The 19,805-nt window shown below is 41.1% G+C and overlaps 1 non-coding gene across 1 annotated transcript; it reads right to left on the bottom strand.

Moving 5' to 3' along the window:
* Positions 1–11,036: 11,036 nt before the first annotated feature.
* Positions 11,037–11,174, bottom strand: LOC119936434. Its single transcript, XR_005453761.1, has one exon. It is a non-coding gene; the product is annotated as a small nucleolar RNA SNORA7 (small nucleolar RNA).
* Positions 11,175–19,805: the final 8,631 nt, after the last annotated feature.

Genomic DNA, 19,805 nt, shown 5'->3' with positions numbered 1-19,805 from the left:
TTCCCCCCTTTGGGTCTTTATTTACTCAGAGTAATATGCTGAAAATTGGGTGTCTTCTATAAGAAGAGACACTGGCAAGACAATAATGTACCAAGCACTTCACTTAAGTACTTTTCTATAGTTAAACATCAAGCCAGCACATGTTGCCAAAGGATGAAGACATTTTATTTAAAATTACACTGGCAAGAGACCATCAAATTATCCTTAACATTTTCATTAAATTGAGATACAGATATAGTTAGGGTAGTAAATCTCTCCTGATACAAGGAGTTTATTCCAGAGCCAAAGTCTAAAGCAGCTTTAATCCTAAAGAAATCATTGATTCTAACTTTAAAAAAAAAACACATCTCCCACAGACCTTTCTTGAGCTTCTAGGATATATTCAAAGTACACTGGTGTGGGTTCTATACCAGTCTTCTCAGAGAGAACTAGGATAGGCCCTATACAGGTTCTCACAAATGTTCAATGAAGGTTATTTAAACTACAAAAATAGCAAGGACCTCCAACTCCCCCAGTTCTCACCCAAGGGCCTAGTACAACGCTCAGCACAGAGTAAGTGCTTAATAAGTACTATTGATCAACTGATTTGAAGTTACTAAAAAAACCTACCATTTAACAATGGTCTTTACACTTTTTCCGCCTGCAACATCCCTCAGTTCTACAGTCAAACGTATTTATTGAGCACGTACTTTGTGTAAAGTACTAAACATCCTTTCCACCCCCCTAGTTCCAAAGTCTGCAGTTTGACTTGCAGGTGACAGTCAATAAACTTGATCTCTACCACCCTCTCAAAAATCCTTTGCATCCCCAGTTTGAGAAACACTTTTCCTCTAATTTCCAGGTACTCCCGCAAATGTATCTTTCATATAAATCCCCATCATGAATTTTCTTTATATTCTTTCCTCTAGCCTCCGTTTCTCCATTCCTCCACCTACAACTCTGACATCATAAATGCTTTTATTAGTAAACTTTTAAAGGGCAGTGTCTTCTTGGTTCACATCACTCCACTTCTCAAAAACCTCTAATGGCTCCTTCTCATGCAGAAATTTCTTTCCTTTGGATTCAAGGCTCTTCCCCAGCTTTTTCCATCTTATATACTGGTGTTGTTCACCTGCTACACCACAACTCCTTACATGCTGTTCCCCTGGCTTGGATCTCCCACCCCGACCAAATCTGCCCAACCGGAGCTCTCCCCATCTAAAAAGCCCTCCTAAAATGCCCATCTACTCCAATCAATCGATCAATCAACTAATCAATAATATTTATTGAGCACTTATTCTGTGCAGAGCACTGAACTAAGTGCTTGGGAAAGCACAATAGAGTTAGTAGCCAGGATCCCTGTCCTAAAGGATTTGCAATCACGTCTTTCTTGATTAACTCCCAATATCTCTGTCCAACACACACCTTAGCATTTATGAATTTTATTCTTATTCTCAGCACTCATATACATATGTACATTTTAATTAATTTATACATTTATTTCTATATTTGGTTATTTATTCAGCTATTTCATTTTGATATATTTGGCCTACTTCTTGCTTTAACATTATTCTTCCTCCTGCTTTCACTATTTGTAAATATTTTTTGTCCGTCTCCCCTATTAAGCAGTAAACTCCTTGAGGGCAGGGAATGTGTGTCTTGCGCCATTACTGTAGAAAGTCTTTAGAAAGATGCTTAGCGTTCAGCAGGCACTCAATAAATATTGTTGATTGCTTGCTTGATTGATTTATTATATCCTTCCTTTATAATTCTCCACAGGGCCTAGTATAGTATTCACGTTGTTGACAGACAGACAAATTTGTTGGGCTCTAACCACTTTTAGTTGAGCAAATGCAAAATAAATACTCTTAAAAAGCAGTGTGGCTCAGTGGAAAGAGCCCGGGCTTTGGAGTCAGAGCTCATGGGTTCGAATCCCGGCTCCGCCACAGGTCTGCTGTGTGACCTTGGACAAGTCACTTGACTTCTCTGAGGCCCAGTTACCTCATCTGTAAAATGGGGATTAAGACTGTGAGCCCCCTGTGGGATAACTTGATCACCTTGTATCCCCCTGTATCCCCCCCAGCGCTTAGAACAGTGCTTTGCACATAGTAAGCGCTTAACAAATGCAATCATTATTATTATTATTATTAAAATGTTAAATGAAGCAAGATTCTCCCTTAAAACAGTGTGTTCAGTGGGCTTTTTCTGCTATTTTGAAAATATAGCCTTGCTGGTAATATTCGATGATGAGTCATTTTGAAATCAACTAAATTTACTTGAGAATGCATGAAATATCGACACGACCTTCTCTTCCCTTTTATGTTCCTCTGGCTTTTCTCTTGCTCTTTTCTCCCCTTAACCACATCGAGAGATTATTTTAATGCAGGAGACAATTTCCCCCTTAGCTGGCTGGCCCCTTATGATATGGCTAAGCAGGTGACCTCTTGCTAGCCAATAGGTTTCTTCCACTTTCCACTGCCAGAATTTTAAATATTACATTTTACATTTGACAACTGCCTCCATGAAGCGGAAAAAAGTGAGTGGCTGTAAACTAGCACTTGAGCACATTTTCCATAATCAACTTTATAAGGAATAGAAGGGAAGGCTTACATCTGCTCGGCCACGTGCAGTCCTGTTTCCAGTCCAATTTGCCTTGTTGTAATAATCCCCTGATCGAGAACCCGAGAGTTTAAAACTCAATCATCTAAAACACAGCTGGTGTCTTCTTTGATTTCTAATGCAAGGGGCTAAACAAGGCTTACGCTCCTATGAACACCTTCTCCTTTCAGCTCGCTGAAGCTGAGGCATTATTCTTCCACGCACAGCTTTGTCGAGGCATGGAAAAACATTTTCCAGAGAACCATGAAAGAAAAAAATATTAACTGATGTCAGCTGTGGCTTTGCATTTTATGAATTACTTGCTGGAAACCTCATTAATGGGCTGGTATTTTCCTGCTTACCTGCTCTTTGAATCATAAAATCATAGAAAATAGAGACGGAAAAGGCCTTTAGGGACATTGAGGGTTGGATTTATACTCAATAACTTTCTAATGCTTTTCTCCAGCTTCACTTTAAATATCTGACCAGGAAATGGCAGCCTCGGCAAATGACAGGGAGTGGTGGTAGGGAGGAGGCGAGGGAGAGACCCAGCAGCAGAGGCAATGAAGGAGACTGCAGAAGAGGGTGGAAGAAACAGCAGCATGACCTAGTGGAAAGAGCCTGGGTGCCAGAGGACCTGGGTTCAAGTCCTGGCTCTGCCTCTTATCTACTGTATAACCTTGTGCAAGTCATTTAATTTCCCTGTGCCTGAGTTTCCTCATCTGTAAAATGGAGATTCAAAACCTGTTCTTGCTCCTAAACACAGAACTTCATGCGAGACAGGGACTGTGTCCGAACTGATCTACCTTGTATCTATCCCTGTGTTTAGTACAGTGCTTAGTAAGTGCCTAACGAATACCACAATTATTATTATCGTTATTATTATTGCTAGAAGGGATAGAAGAGGCAGCCTGGGAAGGTGGACAGATGAGGGAGGAGAGATTCGTCCCAAGGCAGGGGAAGGTGGAGAGAGTGAGATAGGGGATCAGAGAAGGTGGTGGAGATGTCCTGGAGGTGGGAACTGTGGCTGGAGAAAAACGATAATAAGAATAGTGATATTCGTAAACACTTACGATGTGCCAATCACTAAACTAAATACTGGGTTAGATACAAAAAAATCAGGTCAAACACAGTCCTTGTCCCATTTGAGGCTCACAATCTAAAGAGAAAGGGTAACAGGCATCTTATCCCCATTTTACAGATGAGGAAACTGAGGTACAGAGAAGTTAAGTGACTGTCCGAGGTCACACAACAGATAAGTGGCTCAACCAGAATTAGACCCAAATACTCTGAATCCCAGGCCTGTATTCTTTCCACTAGATAAACATGGCAGTAATAAGAGCTGCAGCAAGGTAGCTGGCAAAAATCGTCAAAGACCTTGGAGTAGGAGAAGCAATTAGCCTACAGAGAGAACCAGCCTCTCCCTGGTTTCCTGCTCAGCCAGAGAGGCCTTGGACAAGTCACTTAACCTCTCTAGGCCAAAGTTTCCTCAACTATAAAGTAGAGATAAAATAGATTTTGATCCCCTTGAAGAAGAGAGACGTGTTGACTAATGGGTAGAGCACAGGCCTGGCTATCCTGGATATCCTGGAAAGACCTGGGTCCTAATCCTGGCTCTGCTGAGTGATCTTGGGCAAACCACTTAACTTCTTTGTGCCTCAGTTACCTCATCTGTAAAATGGGGATTAAAACTGGGAGCTCCATGTGGGACATGGTCTGTGTCAACCCCATTACCTTGCATCTACCCCAGTACTTAGAAGAGTGCCTGGCTCATAGTAAATGCTTAACAAATACCATAAAAAAGAGAGATTATGTTCAGTTTAATAAAATATAGTAAGCACTCAATAAATGCCATAGATATTATGAGGACCAGTGTTCAGTAAACATGATTGATTGAACACCTGCCTTGGCTTTTTAAACATTTTGGAGGTGTCATGGACCATATTATGGACCGATATCTTATAGCCACCACTTCAGATTCTGGTCCAAAAACAAAATTCTTTAGGCTTAAACTCCTTGTGGTTAGGGAATGTGTCTACCAACTCTGTTGTATTCTCCCAAGTGCTTAGAACTGTGTTCTAGACAGAGTAAGCACCCAGTAAAATCTGTCCTACTTTTAGTGACAACTTATCTACAAGTTCATTTATATAACAACCGATTATAGGGATTAAAGTTAGTCCTTGTCAGTTCGCTACTAAACTGTTGCATCAGTCTCCTTGCTGGTTGTCCTGACTCCAACTCTCCCCACTCCAATCTGTACTCTACAAGCTTGTCTTTGGATCATCTTCTAAAAAATACCACTCATCTCACACTCCCTTCTCCTCAAACCCTCCAGTGGCTTCCCATTTTCCACTACACCAAGCATAACCTCTTCGTGATGGGTTTTAAAACTCTCCACCAATTCTCCCCATCCTCCATATCAGCCTTCTTCATCCCCTCCTCTCCCGCTTGCTCTCTTCATTCTTCCAAAGCCAACCCTCTAGCTATCCCTTGCTCTCCCCTCTTTCTACCTCTCTGCCAACTGTCAGCTGTGTGAGTTTGGGCAAGTCACTTAACTTTTCTGTGCCTCAGTTACCTCATCTGTAAAATGGGGATTAAAACTGTGAGCCCCCCCCGGGACAACCTGATCACCTTGTAACCTCCCCAGCGCTTAGAACAGTGTTTTGCACATAGTAAGTGCTTAGTAAATGCCATCATTATTATTAGTGAGTGCCTGCTTAGCACATAGTAAGCGCTTAATAAATGCCATTATTATTAATATTAGCTCTGGGCCTGTTCCCTCATCCGTAAAATGGGGATTGATTGTGAGCCCCCCGTGGGACAACCTGATCACCTTGTAACCTCCCCAGTGCTTAGAACAGTGCTTTGCACATAGTAAGCACTTAACAAATACCAGTATTATTGTTATTATTATTATTATTATTGTTATTATTATTATTCCCTCACTCCCTCTGTTCTACCAACCTGGAACTCCTTCCCCCAACCCACTCTTGCTCTACCCACTTTCAAAACCCTCCTAAAATCCCATCTTCCCCAAGAAGCATTTCCTGATAAACTCCCCACACCCTAACTCTCATCATCATCATCATCCAGTGCTTAAAACAGTGCTTTGCACATAGTAAGCGCTTAATAAATGCCATCATTATTACTATTATTATCATTTCACCAGGCACTTCTGCACTTACTTAGTTTATACTTATTTATAACCTCCCTCACAACTTATGTAATGTTACATATATATAATAAATATAATATGTATATATAATATAGGTAATCAATTGTTTAGTCAATGCATTTATTCTTTTTGTCCCACTGTAAATATTGATAAATCTGTCTACCCCACTAGAATGTAAGTTTGTGGACAGGGAATATGTCTCATGCATCCGTTATACTTTTTCAAGTGCTTAGTGCAGTGCTTTGGACTCACTAGGTGGTCAATAAACACTTTACTACTCTGGCTCAAAACAAAAATTTTTTTAAAAATGCATTTTTTCCCCCAAGAAATTCACTAATTGCTTTCAGCCAAGGCAGTGAATTATGGTGCCTGTCACTAGACTACTAAAGGCTAAAGAGCACATTTATGGGGCAAATGACCACATGCTTATGATTAGAATGAGAACCATAAGGTCACACATCTTTAAATCACTGCTGTTTGACTCCAGAGAGTCATCTGAACTTAAAGAGGCCTTTTGATACTCAGAAAAAAACATTCACATCTATCTGAGTTCAACATAAATCCATTCACCTTTTTCTGGTTTTACATCATTTCTCTCATCTTGTTTGCTAATTTTCAAGGCCACAGGGTTCTCACACTTCCAGTCTTCCCATCACTGAGCTGGAATCCTTCACAAGCAGGGCTGGACTTGAGCGCTCAATTTGTTTGCAGATACAAAGTTTGATTCTGAATGGATTCATTCATTCACTCATTCGTATTTATTTAGCGCTTACTGTGTGCAGAGCACTGTACTAAGCACCTGGGAAGTACAAGTTGGCAACATATAGAGACAGTCCCTACCCAACAGCGGGCTCACAGTCTAGAAGAGGGAGACAGACAACAAAACAAAACATATAAACCAAATAAAATAAATAGAATATGTACAAGTAAAACAAATAGAGTAATAAATATGTACAAACATATACACATATATGCAGGATTGTATATATGTATACATATATACAGGATTATATATCCATATATACAATCGCATTTATTGAGCGCTTACTGTGTGCAGAGCACTGGACTCACCCCATCAACCCCCGACCCCCTTTCAGCCACCCCATCATTCATTCATTCATTCAATTGTATTTTTTGAGCGCTTACTATGTGCAGAGCACTGTACTATGCGCTTGGGAAGTACAAGTTGGCAACATATAGAGACGGTTCCTACCCAACAGTGGGCTCACAGTCTAGAAGGGGGGACACAGAACAAAACATATTAACAAAATAAAATAAATAGAATAAATATGTACAAATCAAATAAATGGATAGAGTAATAAATACATACAAACATATATACGTATATACAGAATGGATACAAACATTTTCTCGAGGTCCAGAATCCTTTCCTCAAATAGAAATAAAAAAGGAGAAAACAGTTGAGGTGGGGGAGAGAGACTGAGCTAGTTTGATCTGCCCTCCTCCATTTCTCTCTGCCTCACTTCTGCCTCAAACCTGTTTTATGTCCCCTTCCTTCTATCTTGTGCTCTCTCTTGCACTCTCTGTCTCCTTCCTTTTCGTCTTCCTCTCTCTCACCTTCCCTACACTCCCTCTGCTTCTCCCCATCTTCTCTCACACTTTTGCTGCCGTCTTTCTTCAGGACAATTAGTAATCCTGTCCCAGCTTCCAGGACGTAAAATGTTTGGAAATCCATGTTTCTACTCAGAAGGACATGTAGGCACACTCAAATTTTGATGCCATAGAAACAATTTTGCCACCTTCTTCAGGGCACAATTGGATGAGTACAATTTTAAAACAAAAGGAAACAGATATAATTCTCTCACGGGTCAAAACGGAGCCTTATTGTAAAGTTCCATATTAATGTCACTACCAGTGAAAATAAATTCATTTTTTAAAATTACTTTAAAGAGTCATGCTCTTTTCCAGAGGGGTCTAAAATCATAAATCATGCCTTGCACAAAAACCCATAAAACATGTGCACCGTGTAGATGAAATGAAATCAGGACAAGCCTAACCTTTTCACTTACCAATGTCATTCACTGGTATAGCTTGAAGGCTGCTGACCAAATTTCCAATTTCTAGACAAGAAATTCATAAACCAAAATAACAACCTAACATAGTTGCTCTTGGCATCTGTCATTAATAGAAGTTTTCATCTCTGGCAAATTTCAACATGTTAGTACTATTCTGACAATGACGCATTTCCTATCAGAGAATGTACATGTAGTTGCTGTTAAGCCAAGTTCCATTCATTTCTTACCACATTTAAATATGGTTGGGAATTTATTACAGACTCTCTCTTTTGCTACCATTTGAATGAAGACTATCACTTAGAATATTTCTGAGATTTTGGGGGAATCCAAATCAAAAGTTGTAGATTAAGATAAAAACCCTGTAGAGCAAAAGCTTTGCAGGTCATATTCAATTTTATCTGATCCCTATCAGAATAATTTGCAGACATTTGGATTAATGTATTTTTAAAAAATTCACACAAATTTTAAATTAAAAAATGCATCAATATTTTTATGAATGCAAGTGAAAAACCAAAGAAAACTGTTGGGGTGGGGGGGGTGGATAGACACGGAACTTGAAAATGTAATTATTATCAGTTTTTTAAATGGTATGTGCCAGGCACTGTACTCAGTGCTGGGGTAAATACAAGATAATCAGGTTGGACACGGTCCCTATCCCACATGAGGCTTATAGTCTTAAATCCCCACTTTACAGATGAGGTACCTGAGGTGCAGAGAAGTTAAGTGACTTGCCCAAGACCTCAAAGCAGACAAATAACAAATCTGAGATTAGAACCCAGATCCTCTGACTCCCAGACTCATGATCTTTCTACTAGGCCATGCTACGTCTCTAATGTCCAGCAATAAATGGGTTAATATCCAATGTCATTTTGTATCTCCTATCACAGAAATGGACAATTTTCTGTTGCCACTAAGTCTCATTCATTCACCTTGACCTAACCAAGAGTTTCAAGATTTCTGTTCCCATTGGATTCATTGCAGAGAGTTTGGAGTCTTGATATTCCCGCCTGATCCTCTTGAGAAGCTATTATTGTGTTGTTCCTGTTCCCAGTTCTGTTTCTTAATTTAATGGGGCTAATTTTGTCCATGTTTGGGTTTAGGCCCCAAATTTAGTTGGTCATTTCCCAAGATCCAGAGACACAGGACAACACCTTATTCCAGTATCACCTGAGCTCACCTGAGATGGACTGATTCTTCAAGTCTGACATGATGGGTCCAAAGGTTAATCATTTTTTCTTGAACTTTCAGAACTTTGCTTTCTGACTCATGAAATGTTTCAAATTCGTTGATTACATCTGCAGTTGGTCCCTCAAATCGAACAAACCACACCCCACGTTACACACAAAGCCCTGCTCAAACATCACCTCCTCCAAAAGATATTTTCTAATTCAATGTCTTGATATCCCCATCAGCCACCTTGACCTCCATGGGTTTATGTAACTCTACTTCTTATCATTTAGTTACTTGCTTTTATTTTTATCATTTGTACCTATGCACTTTCCTTTTACCTGTTGTATATTTGTCAATTTCCCAGAGCAAGCTCTCAGTTGTGAGGTCTCAGGACCAATGCTCATCTGTCATCCCCAATGGGAGACTCCGGCATCATCTTCATCATCATTTAGCAATTTATGTCTGCCTGTCTCTCCCTCACAGGCTGGGATCTATGGCATGTACCTAAGCACCTCATATAATGCTCAACCCACAGTAGGTGTCTCACAGTGTTGTTGGTGCTGTTGTTGTTATGATCTGGGGGATCCACTTAAACCACAGGGCATAAAAGGGCAGCTGCCAATGCTCTTAGAGTGGCCTTCTATGGTCAACTCTTGATAGACTTTGGAGGGTAAATGCCCAGGACCTCATACGTGAAAGAGGCTGCTGTTTTGCTCACCCAGGGCCACCAATTTTCAGGGGACTCCAACTGGGTTAAAAACCCTCTGCGGGACCCTTGACAGTAAGCTCTCCTGGCTGAGGCAGTGTAAGAAGGGTACAAAGAAGTGGCAGGGAGTCTTCCTTCTCCTTCTTCTCCTCCCTATTGTCTGTCACCTAAACTGTCATGTTCCCTCCTGCCAAATGGGCCCAAAGGGGGACCCAAATAGCCCCTGCCCTTGGCCTATGGGGTACCATGACATAACTTGCCCAAAATGTGACCTTCCCACCTAATGTAGGATGTCCGGTCACTTTAAAGTGAAGGGCCCACTGAGCTTTCCCTGTCTGGGCTGCTAGAATCTTATTTTGGCTCTGGTTGTGGTTCTTATTAGGGCCAGACATAGGGGCAGGCAGCCCCAGATTAGGGCAGCAGTCATAGGGTGTGTTGTTATGGGAAGGGTTGGGACATATGACAGGAGCTGGGAATGTAAATCACTGCTTCGGTATCCCTCCACACTGTATTGCTGCTGAGCAAAAAAAAAAAAACTTAAGGGTTGGGGGGTGGTCACAAAACAGGAATTATGCCACAAAATCACTTTCACCTCAGCTCAGTGAGTGGGACACTAAAATCATTCCTTGCCATTGTCCAAAGGACTATAAGGTCCTTGACAGTAGAGATCGGGTCTTCTAACTCTATAGTACTCTCCCAAATCCTTAGCACAGTGCTCTGCAAAGAATAGGTGCTCAATAAATATTATTGATTGATGTTTCTTGCCAGACAACTTTACCCTAGGTTATATGCAAAGTGACATAAAAATATAGCCCTGACCAGTAAACTGAAAGATACTCAACTCCTCTGGAAAAAAAAATATATCGAGTTGAGTTGACCTTAACAAAAAGTTCCAGTATATAGTATTATGTATGTAACTTGACTTTTGTACCATTTCAAGGGGAATTGGTTTTAACAGGCACATTCAGAAAGTCAGATAAAACCCCATTGTCAGTTTCATCATCTTCAGATGCAAAGGACTGTTCACTGTCTCTCTCTCTCCACATACATGTAACATGCATATATATTTGACCTTTGAGTAAAATATATACATACATAAATATGTATATGGAATTACATGTACATGCATATGCATTGTTGTTGTCTTATTCTGTCGAGTCGTGTCCAACCCAAAGCAACATCATGGACACATCTCTTCCAGAACGCCCGTGCCCCCAGCCCTTCATCTGCATTCGTTCTGGTAGTGTAGTCATAGAGTTTTCTTGGTAAAAAATATGGAAGCAGTTGACCATTGCCTCTTCCGTACAGTAAACCTGAGTCTTCACCCTCGACTCCCTCCCATGCCGCTGCTGCCCAGCACAGGTGAATTTGGACTTGTAGCAGATCACCTTCCACTCACTAGCCACTGCCCAAGCTAGGAATGGAATGGCTATGCCTCTGCTTGACTCTACCTATCATAGTGGAGACTGGTAGAGCGTTGGACACTCTCCAGATGTGACCCTGACAGGATATGCATATGTGTGTGTTAATCAATGAATAAGCAGAGTGCTCACATTCACATACATTTGCCAATTCCCACTTCTACAAACTGACTGCAAAACAACAGAATTCCTCATAAGTAATGATGGATATAGTTAATGCAAGCTCACCATCATGAAGATCGCTTAAAGATAGGCAAATGATTGAACAGGAATACTATCAGTGTCTCTAAAGTGATTTTCATTACTATCACTAAGCAGCGAAGAAAATGCATCTGATAGTGTAATGGGAGGTTGGATATTATCCAGTGATAAATGTAATTACTTTGTGGTGGATCATGTAGTAGCCTCTCTGGATCACTCGGGCCAAAAAATTCAAGTATTTGGGAAGAAAATAGACAATCATTGTCCTGGGTCGGTTTTACGATTTCCTAGATGGCCTACAGGGACTGGGCCCAGACTTCTGTACATATCAACTTTCCCAGTCTACTATTAAAGCCCTTACTCATCCACAAGGCCAGCTTTCCATTCTCTTTTTCCCATTTGTAATTTATGTCTGTCTGTATCCCTTGCAAGACCATAAGTGCCTTGAAGGCAGGAATTGTATCTGGCAATGCTAGTCTACTCTCCCAGGTGTTTAGCAGGACACAATGGGTGCTCAAAGACCCTTCTAGTCTAGGAACCCAAGAAATACCTGGAAAACTTGGACTGTCAGCCCCATGTGTGATAAGGACTGTGTCCAACCTGATTATAGGGTATCTACTAGACTGTAAGCTCTTCCTTTAGACTTTCAGCTTTTTGGGACACAAACTGCCCCAAGAAGCTTAAAGAAGGAGATGAGATAGACTCTGAAATCTGGGGATTGTCCTGCTAAATCGGTACAACTGATCTCCTTAACAGGGCAAGTCCCTGATCGTACTAAGCATTTCTCCATGCACTGAGGATGCAGGGTATGACAACAGCCAGGAGCCCTGCAACGGAGCCCAACCTAATCTCTTTCATTGGACTCCCACACTGCCAATGTCAAAATTGATTATTCAAAATGGCTGCCATCTATAATGTTCCCCACTCCACAGAATGCCAAATGCAATTAAAAAACTTTTATTTTCAAATATATTTCACTGATCAGTCGTGAAGGATAGGCATTCTTCCTACCTTATGAACTTTCAGGCAGCTTTACTGGGCAGAGCACAAACTTATCCTTTAAACCATTAAAGCACGGTTCTCAAATCAATTTTGATCGAGATTCTGGAAACATAATTCACCATCAGTTTCCAGACTGTCTTGAACAGTATGATCTAATGACCCTTTATCAGTCTGATTTTGGGCACGCTTGTCCAACCCTCCCTGACTTAAATAAATCAAGTTCTTTAATTAACAAAGACTGGCATGATTGCCAAAGCAATGAATTAGTTTGTGCTCTACCTGAGGGATCACAAAAGTACAGTAGTTACAATTAATGGATTTAATTTTAAATGCAAAGGCCTCTGGATCAAAGTGCCTAGGAAGTTCATTCTGACATTCTTATTACTCTTTAATTATAATTGATGTACCTGGGAAAGATGTCAGCGGTGTCCATTTCACACAGGTGATATGCTCCTTGCTGGAATTAGTCAACGACAAGCAACTTGATTTTGATGAAATCTAAATTTATTAAGGTTATTAAAAATCATTAATTATTTGGCACCGCACAGATTTAATTTGCTTCATCTTTAATGAAAATTGACAGTTTTTATATATTTAGGTTGGAAAAGTGAAATTTATTTTAAAATGCTTCCTGTGGTTTTCCTATGGCTGTTTGATCTAATATCTCTTCCCCATTCCTGTTCCTTGACCTCTGGCCCTCCCTCCCCCCATATTGATTTTAAGTTCTTTTCTTTCAAATAACCCTTTTCTTTATTTTGGTGGGGGGGTTTTCACTGACAGAAAGAATTCCTAAAGAAATCCTTCTAAACCAAGTAGAATTATTTCATGCTACCAAGGGGGCTGTGATGGGTGAAAACATCTCTCATGGGAAAAGCTGAATTAGGGGCTTTTGGGGATGTTTCTGTTTCTTGGATTTTAACCATTTTGAGAGGACAACATGTCCCATGACCTTTTATCTAAAACTTTTTCTCCTGTCTCTTGTGATGAATCCCCCTCCCAGTTAAGCAGCCAAAAGTTGGAAAAAAGAGCCCTTTGTGGCCTCCCCATAACAGACTCAAGGCTGAACCAGCAAGCCATCTGTCCACTAAAGTCTGGCAGAGGGTGTAAATATTGTCAGCTGGGTCCTCGCTATATGATGCTGTAATTTCTGGGCACGCAATTTAATCAAGGAAATCCACTTGAGGATTTCTACGACTGAAGTCCATGTTAATTCCTTGCTTTCCTAAAAAAAAAAAGCAGTAAAGCAGTAGTTGGTTTATGCACTTCATATTGCTCCTGATTGCCTTTCTCTCTTTCCCTTCCTCACTTCAATATGAGATAGATATGTAAATGCTTTAGTCCCTGCCTCTTGAAACTTACATTTAAAGTGCCTTTGATGCATGGGAGTCTTAACAGCAGATCTTAAATTGGTCTCCAAATGACTGAATTTAGGATAAAAACAAGTTTTGAGCCCCAGAGTGGGTTAGTGCTGTAAGTACTAGGGATGTTCAGTTTACAACAGCATCAATCCTCAGTGCCAATTATTCTTTCATTTTGCCCGAACAACTAACTTTGTATATTTTCTTATTTGGGTCAGGCAAGCAATCAGTCAATGATATGTACTGAGCACTTACTGTGTGCAGAGCACTGTACTAAGCACTTGAGAGAGTTCAGTACAACAGAATTGGTAGAGGTGTTGCTTGTCCTCAAGGAACAGCGTGGTCTAATGGAAAGAGCAGAGGTTTGGGAGCCAGAAGACCTGGGTTCTAATCCTAGCACCACCACTTGCCTGCTGTGTGACTTTGGGTGAGTCACTGAACTTCTTTGTGCTTCAGTTCCTCAACTGCAAATTGGGGATTCAATACTTGTTCTCCCTCCTATTTAGACTGTGAGCCCCATGTGGGACAGGGACTGTATCCAACTTGATTAACTTGTATCTACCCCAGTGCTTAGTGCACTGCTTGACACATAGGCACTTAACAAGTACTATTTTAAAAAAAAAAAAGATTATGCTGTATTTACCCCAGTGCTTAGTACACTGTCTGGCACATTGTAGGTACTTAACAAATACCATTAAAATAAAAGGAGCTTACTGTGGTATTTATTGAGCACTTGCTGTTGATAGAGCACTCAGAACTCAGGAGATTCTAACAGGAGAAGGCATGATTCCTTGCTCAAGTGTAACAAGAACTTAAGTGCAGAGGAGTCTAATTTTCTGCTTCTCTTTTTTATGGTATTTGCTAAGCGCTTACTATGTGCCAGGTACTGTACTAAGCACTGGGGTAAATACAAGCTAATCAGGTTGGACACAGTCCCACAGCCCCACATAGGACTCAAAATCTTAATCCCTTTTACAGATGAGGTAACTGCAGCACAGAGAAGTTAAGTGGCTTGCCCAAGGTCACATAGCATACGAGTGGCAGAGCTGGGATCAGAACCCAGGTCCTTCTGATTCTCAGGCCCATGTTCCATCCACTTGGCCACCTTACTTCCCCAACCTTCTCAGGGGGGATCGAATAGAATTAAATTATGCAAGAATGACACCTCCATTTAGCGAGCCTTTATAAGAGGGATGCATACTCCTTGCGCTTCTCTAGGGATCCAGCCCGCCATTCATTAATTCATTCAATCGTATTTATTGAGCGCTTACTGTGTGCAGAGCACTGTACTAAGCACTTGGGAAGTACAAGTTGGCAACATATAGTTGAGGGGGCATGGGACAGAGTGGTTCATTCAGTCGCATTTATTAAGTGCTTATTGTGTGCAAAGCATTGTACGTAAGGGGCTGGCAAGCCTATCTGGGAAGTGATTCATTGATTTGGTCTCGGCTCCAGAGGCCTGGACTACACTCGCTTTTGAAATGGGGGTTGCTGTGTCACGAGGCCCTTCTCCCCAGCCCAGTTTTTGCTTTGGAGATAAGAAAATGAAAAACTGTAGTGACAAAACCACTCAACAACTGTCACTTTTAAAGCCTAAACAAGAAAGAGTATAATTCAGGCTGAACAATTTCAGGGTGCTGTGCGGACCATTTCTAATAATAATTGTAGTAATTGTCATGTGCCTTCTATATGCCAAGAGCTGGGGTAGATGCAATACAATTAGATCGGATATATTGTTTGTCCTATATGCGGCCCCCAGTCTAAAGGGGATCAAGAACAGGTATTTAATCCCCATTTTACAGATGAGGAAACTGGTGCGTGGAAAATAACTGTGATATTCGGTAAGAGCTTACTGTGTGCCAGGCACTGTACTAAATGCTGTGGTAGTTTTGGGATAATTGGGTTGGACACAATCCCTATCCTACACAGGGCTCATAGTCTTAATCCCCATTTTATAGATGAGGTAACTGAGAGAAGTGAAGTGTGACTTGTCCAAGGTCACACAGCAGACAAATGGCAGAGCCAGGATTAGAACCCAGGCCCTTTGACTCCCAGGCCTGTGCTCTTAATGATGGCATTTATTAAGCGCTTACTATGTGCCAAGCACTGTTCTAAGCGCTGGGGAGGTTACAAGGTGATCAGGTTCTCTCCCACAGGGGGCTGACAGTCTTAATCCCCATTTTACAGGTGAGGTAACTGAGGCCCAGAGAAGTTATGTGACTTGCCCAAAGTCACACAGCTGACAATTGGCGGAGCTGGAATTTGAACCCATGACTTCCGACTCCAAAGCCCGTGCTCTTTCCATTGAGCCACGCTGCTTCTCTACTACTCTTTCCACTACTTGTCCAAGATCATAAAGCAGACAGGTTTCAGAATCAGGTTAAGAATCAGGTTAAGAACCCAAGTCTTCTGACTGTCAGTCCTGTGCTCTTTTTATTATGGCATGATCCTTCTCAGTTATGGTATCATTTTTAAAAAAAACAATTCTTTTCTAGAAAAAAAAAAACAAACCTTTTTATCAAAATCACCTTTTCATGTCATTTCTTTCCTGAGCTTTCTCTCCACACTTCGACTGAAGTTTGTATTCTCAGTTGATACTGTTTTCAGTCTAGCCTCAGATACATTCATTACCAAATGCAAGGTTAAATATATTATATAGACATTTAGCCATAAGACTTGCAAGGTTAATGCAAGAACAGTCATAATTGCTCTTTGAATGTAAGTTGGCTTTTCCTGATTTTGCTTTGCTGTGACTTTTTTTTCAAGTCAATTGGCATGCTCTGGATAAAGTGAAATTTTCAAACTGGCCAAAGTACTGCCTCTTCAGGTTGGCCTGAATCACATGAGTGTACCAAAATGAAAATAAGAAATAACAAAAAAGGTTATTTTCCCTTTCCTTCCTGCTCTGCAGTTTTCAGATGAATTTTCTGATTCTGGGTGGAAGGGGTACTGTGTGGTTTATCCCCGGAAAAGGGAGGAAACAGACAGAGTTAAGGGAAAGATTTTCAGTCATCCACCAGACAGACCAATTAGCACAAGGACCTGAAAGGAAACAAGCTGGGGCTCAAATAAATCAGGGCTATGGACAGGAGACACTTTTAATAAAAATGGAAAAGACAGCCCACTGGACTCTATTTATTCAGATTACTGATGCACTGTGTTTCAGAGGCATCATTGCTATGACCTTGATAAGTGTGGGATGGGCTGGTGAAAATATTATGGGTAGGCAAGAAATAGCTGAAGCTTAGCTTCAAGGTGGGATAACCTGGGGCCTCATCCTTTATTATAATAATAATAGTAGTAATAATAATAATAATAATAGCATTTATTAAGTGCTTACTATGTGCAAAGCACTGTTCTAAGCACTGGGGAGGTTACAAGGTGATCAGGTTGTCCCCCAGGGGACTCACAGTCTTCATCCCCATTTTACAGATGAGGTAACTGAGGCACAGAGAAGTGAAGTGACTTGCCCAAAGTCACACAGCTGACAATTGGCAGAGCCGGGATTTGAACCCATGACCGCTGACTCCAAAGCCCGGGCTCTTTCCATTGAGCCACGCTGCTTCTCTGAAAGCAGCTTTATTTGAAAAGACCAGTTCTGTGGGGTGGGGTCGGGTGGGGTGAAGGATGGAAAGATCACCAAATGTGGTGGAAATGTGGAGATGTGGAAATACCGCTACTAAGAGTTGGGCAGAAATCACCTTCCCATCCCAAGCAGATCTCTGGTAGCCATCAAATACCTAGATTGTAATCTCACTGTGTGGAGGGAGTGTGTCTACCAACTCTTTTTATTTTATGACATTTGTTAAGCACTTACTATGTGCCAGGCACTGTACTAAGCCCTGGGGTAGATACAAGCTTATCATATAGGGGGCAGTTCTTGTCCCATGTGGGGTTCATAGTCTTCATCCCCATTTTACAGACGAGGGAACTGAGGCACAGAGAAGTTAAGTGATGTGCACAAGGTCACATGGCCGACAAGTGGCAGATCGGGATTAGAACCCAGAGCCTTCTGCCAGTCCCCTGCTCTATCCACTTGATCTCTCTGCTTCTGTTATAATTCTGTCCATTCATTCAATCATATTTATTGAGCGCTTACTGTGCGCAGAGCACTGTACTAAGCGCTTGGGAAGTACAAGCTGGCAACATATACTGTTATACTGTACTCTCCCAAGCTCTTAATACAGCACTCTGCACAAAGTAAGCGCTCAATAAATATGATCAATTGATTGGTAAATATCACCTAATGGAGCACTTTATGTCTGTGAATGGTTGAGACAAAAAGTTCTGGGCTCTTTTTGTTTTCCTAAATCCTCTAAGCCCAAATAATTGATAAAAATTTCGATGATGTACTATGCAAATAAAAATGCCACAGTTATGTCTAGGAATACTAATACTATGTCATTACTTCAGCGTAAAACCCCACTGTGATAAATTAACTAAATTTAATCCACAAAGGATTGATAAATTGAGCATAGGATCATCTTTATTGTGCTGCCTTTGTGACTCCACTGTAATTACACTTCCAGATTAGGTCACATTCTCTCATCATCATCAGAAATATTCATTGGGTCCCTAAGGTTTATGTAACGTTGTTCTAAACTACTGGGGCCGTACTCAACAAAGTAACGCTGAATTTAAAGACAGAACCTGCTCACAAGGAGGAAGAGCGATGTAGGGACAATAAATAATTCAACAGTAAAGGAAACATGCCAACGTTTAAAGAAATAAGCAGCAGCAAGGCCTAGAGGATAGAACACAGGCCTAGGAGTCAAAAGGACATGGGTTCTAATCCTGGTTCTGCCACTTGTCTGCCATGTGACCTTGGGCAAGTCACTTAGCTTCTCTGCATCTCAGTTACCTCATCTGTAAAATGGGGGTGAAGACTGTGAGCCCCTTGTGGGACAAGGACTGTGTCCAACCTGATTACTTTGTATCTACTCCAACGCTTAGTACAGTGCCTGACACATAATAGGCACGTAACAAATACCATAAGTAAATAAAATAAATAAGTGCGCTCCCTGGTCCAAGGAGAGGAGCTGAGAGGTGGGTAGGAAGAGGGGTTTCTTCTCTCTTCTCCGGTGAGAGTGAGCTGCCTATGCCTTCCCAGATAAGAAGGGGAGAATCTGGCTGAATGCAGCATGGCTTAGTGGGAAAAGCATAAAACAGGATAGGACAAGAAATCAGGAGACCTGGGTTCTACTCCCAGTTCCACCACTAGTCTGTTGTGTGACCTTGGGCAAGTCATTTAACTCCTCTCTGCCTCAGTTTCCCTATCTGTAAAATGGGGATTAAATGCCTGTTCTTCCCTCTTAGATGCTGGGCCTACCACAGCACCTAATGAATATCAACCAATATTACTATGATGAATGAACTTTCTAAAAAAAACAAAATGTAATTTGCACCCTAGTTGAGTCTGGATTGTTCCTTATTGATAATAAAGACAGCTAGCTTGTTGAGGGCAGGGAATATGTCTACCAATTTTGTTATACTGTCATACTGTACTCTCCCAAACACTTAGTTCAGTAGTTTGCACATAGTAAGCTCAGCACGAATGATTGACTGATAAAGTTTTGGTTAACCTAAAAGAGTCTCTCAAGACAGTCAATGCTAGTATGTAAATACTTCAATTTGACACCCTACAGCTCCCCAAATCCTCTTGGCTCGTAAGATCCTGACCATAACCCACCTGTTCATGGCTTCTGCAGTAAAAGAGTGGAAAACACCAACAGGGCCTGACAATACTTTCAATGCAAGTGGGGAAAATTACACGAATGCAAAACGGAGTCTAAGGATTAGATAATTCACAAGAAGTCTCCTTCCCCTTCGGTACCAAGGCAAAGGATCCCAAAACTCAGCCTCACTTTACCCTGAATTCTGCCCCTTTGACAGAAGAGGAGAGAAGTTTTTTCAAGCATTTTAGCTATAAATTTCTTTCTAAATAGGGCACCTATTAAATTAATTCTGTGTGATATTGAAGTGATTAGGTCTGCAAAAAAAATCACCAAATGAAATGAGCTTTAACGCTTGGAATAGGGCACTATCCCAGTTTCCCATCAATTTTGTCCTGATGAATGGGTAATAATGGTAGCACTCCTTCCCCAAGTTGGCTTCAAGTCACTACTGTGAGTCTCAATTAGGGAGAAACTTTAGGAGCAA

This window comes from Tachyglossus aculeatus, chromosome 13, assembly GCF_015852505.1.
Source record: "Tachyglossus aculeatus isolate mTacAcu1 chromosome 13, mTacAcu1.pri, whole genome shotgun sequence".
NCBI classification, from domain to species: domain Eukaryota; kingdom Metazoa; phylum Chordata; class Mammalia; order Monotremata; family Tachyglossidae; genus Tachyglossus; species Tachyglossus aculeatus.
This window is presented reverse-complemented; position numbering and strand designations above follow the sequence as displayed.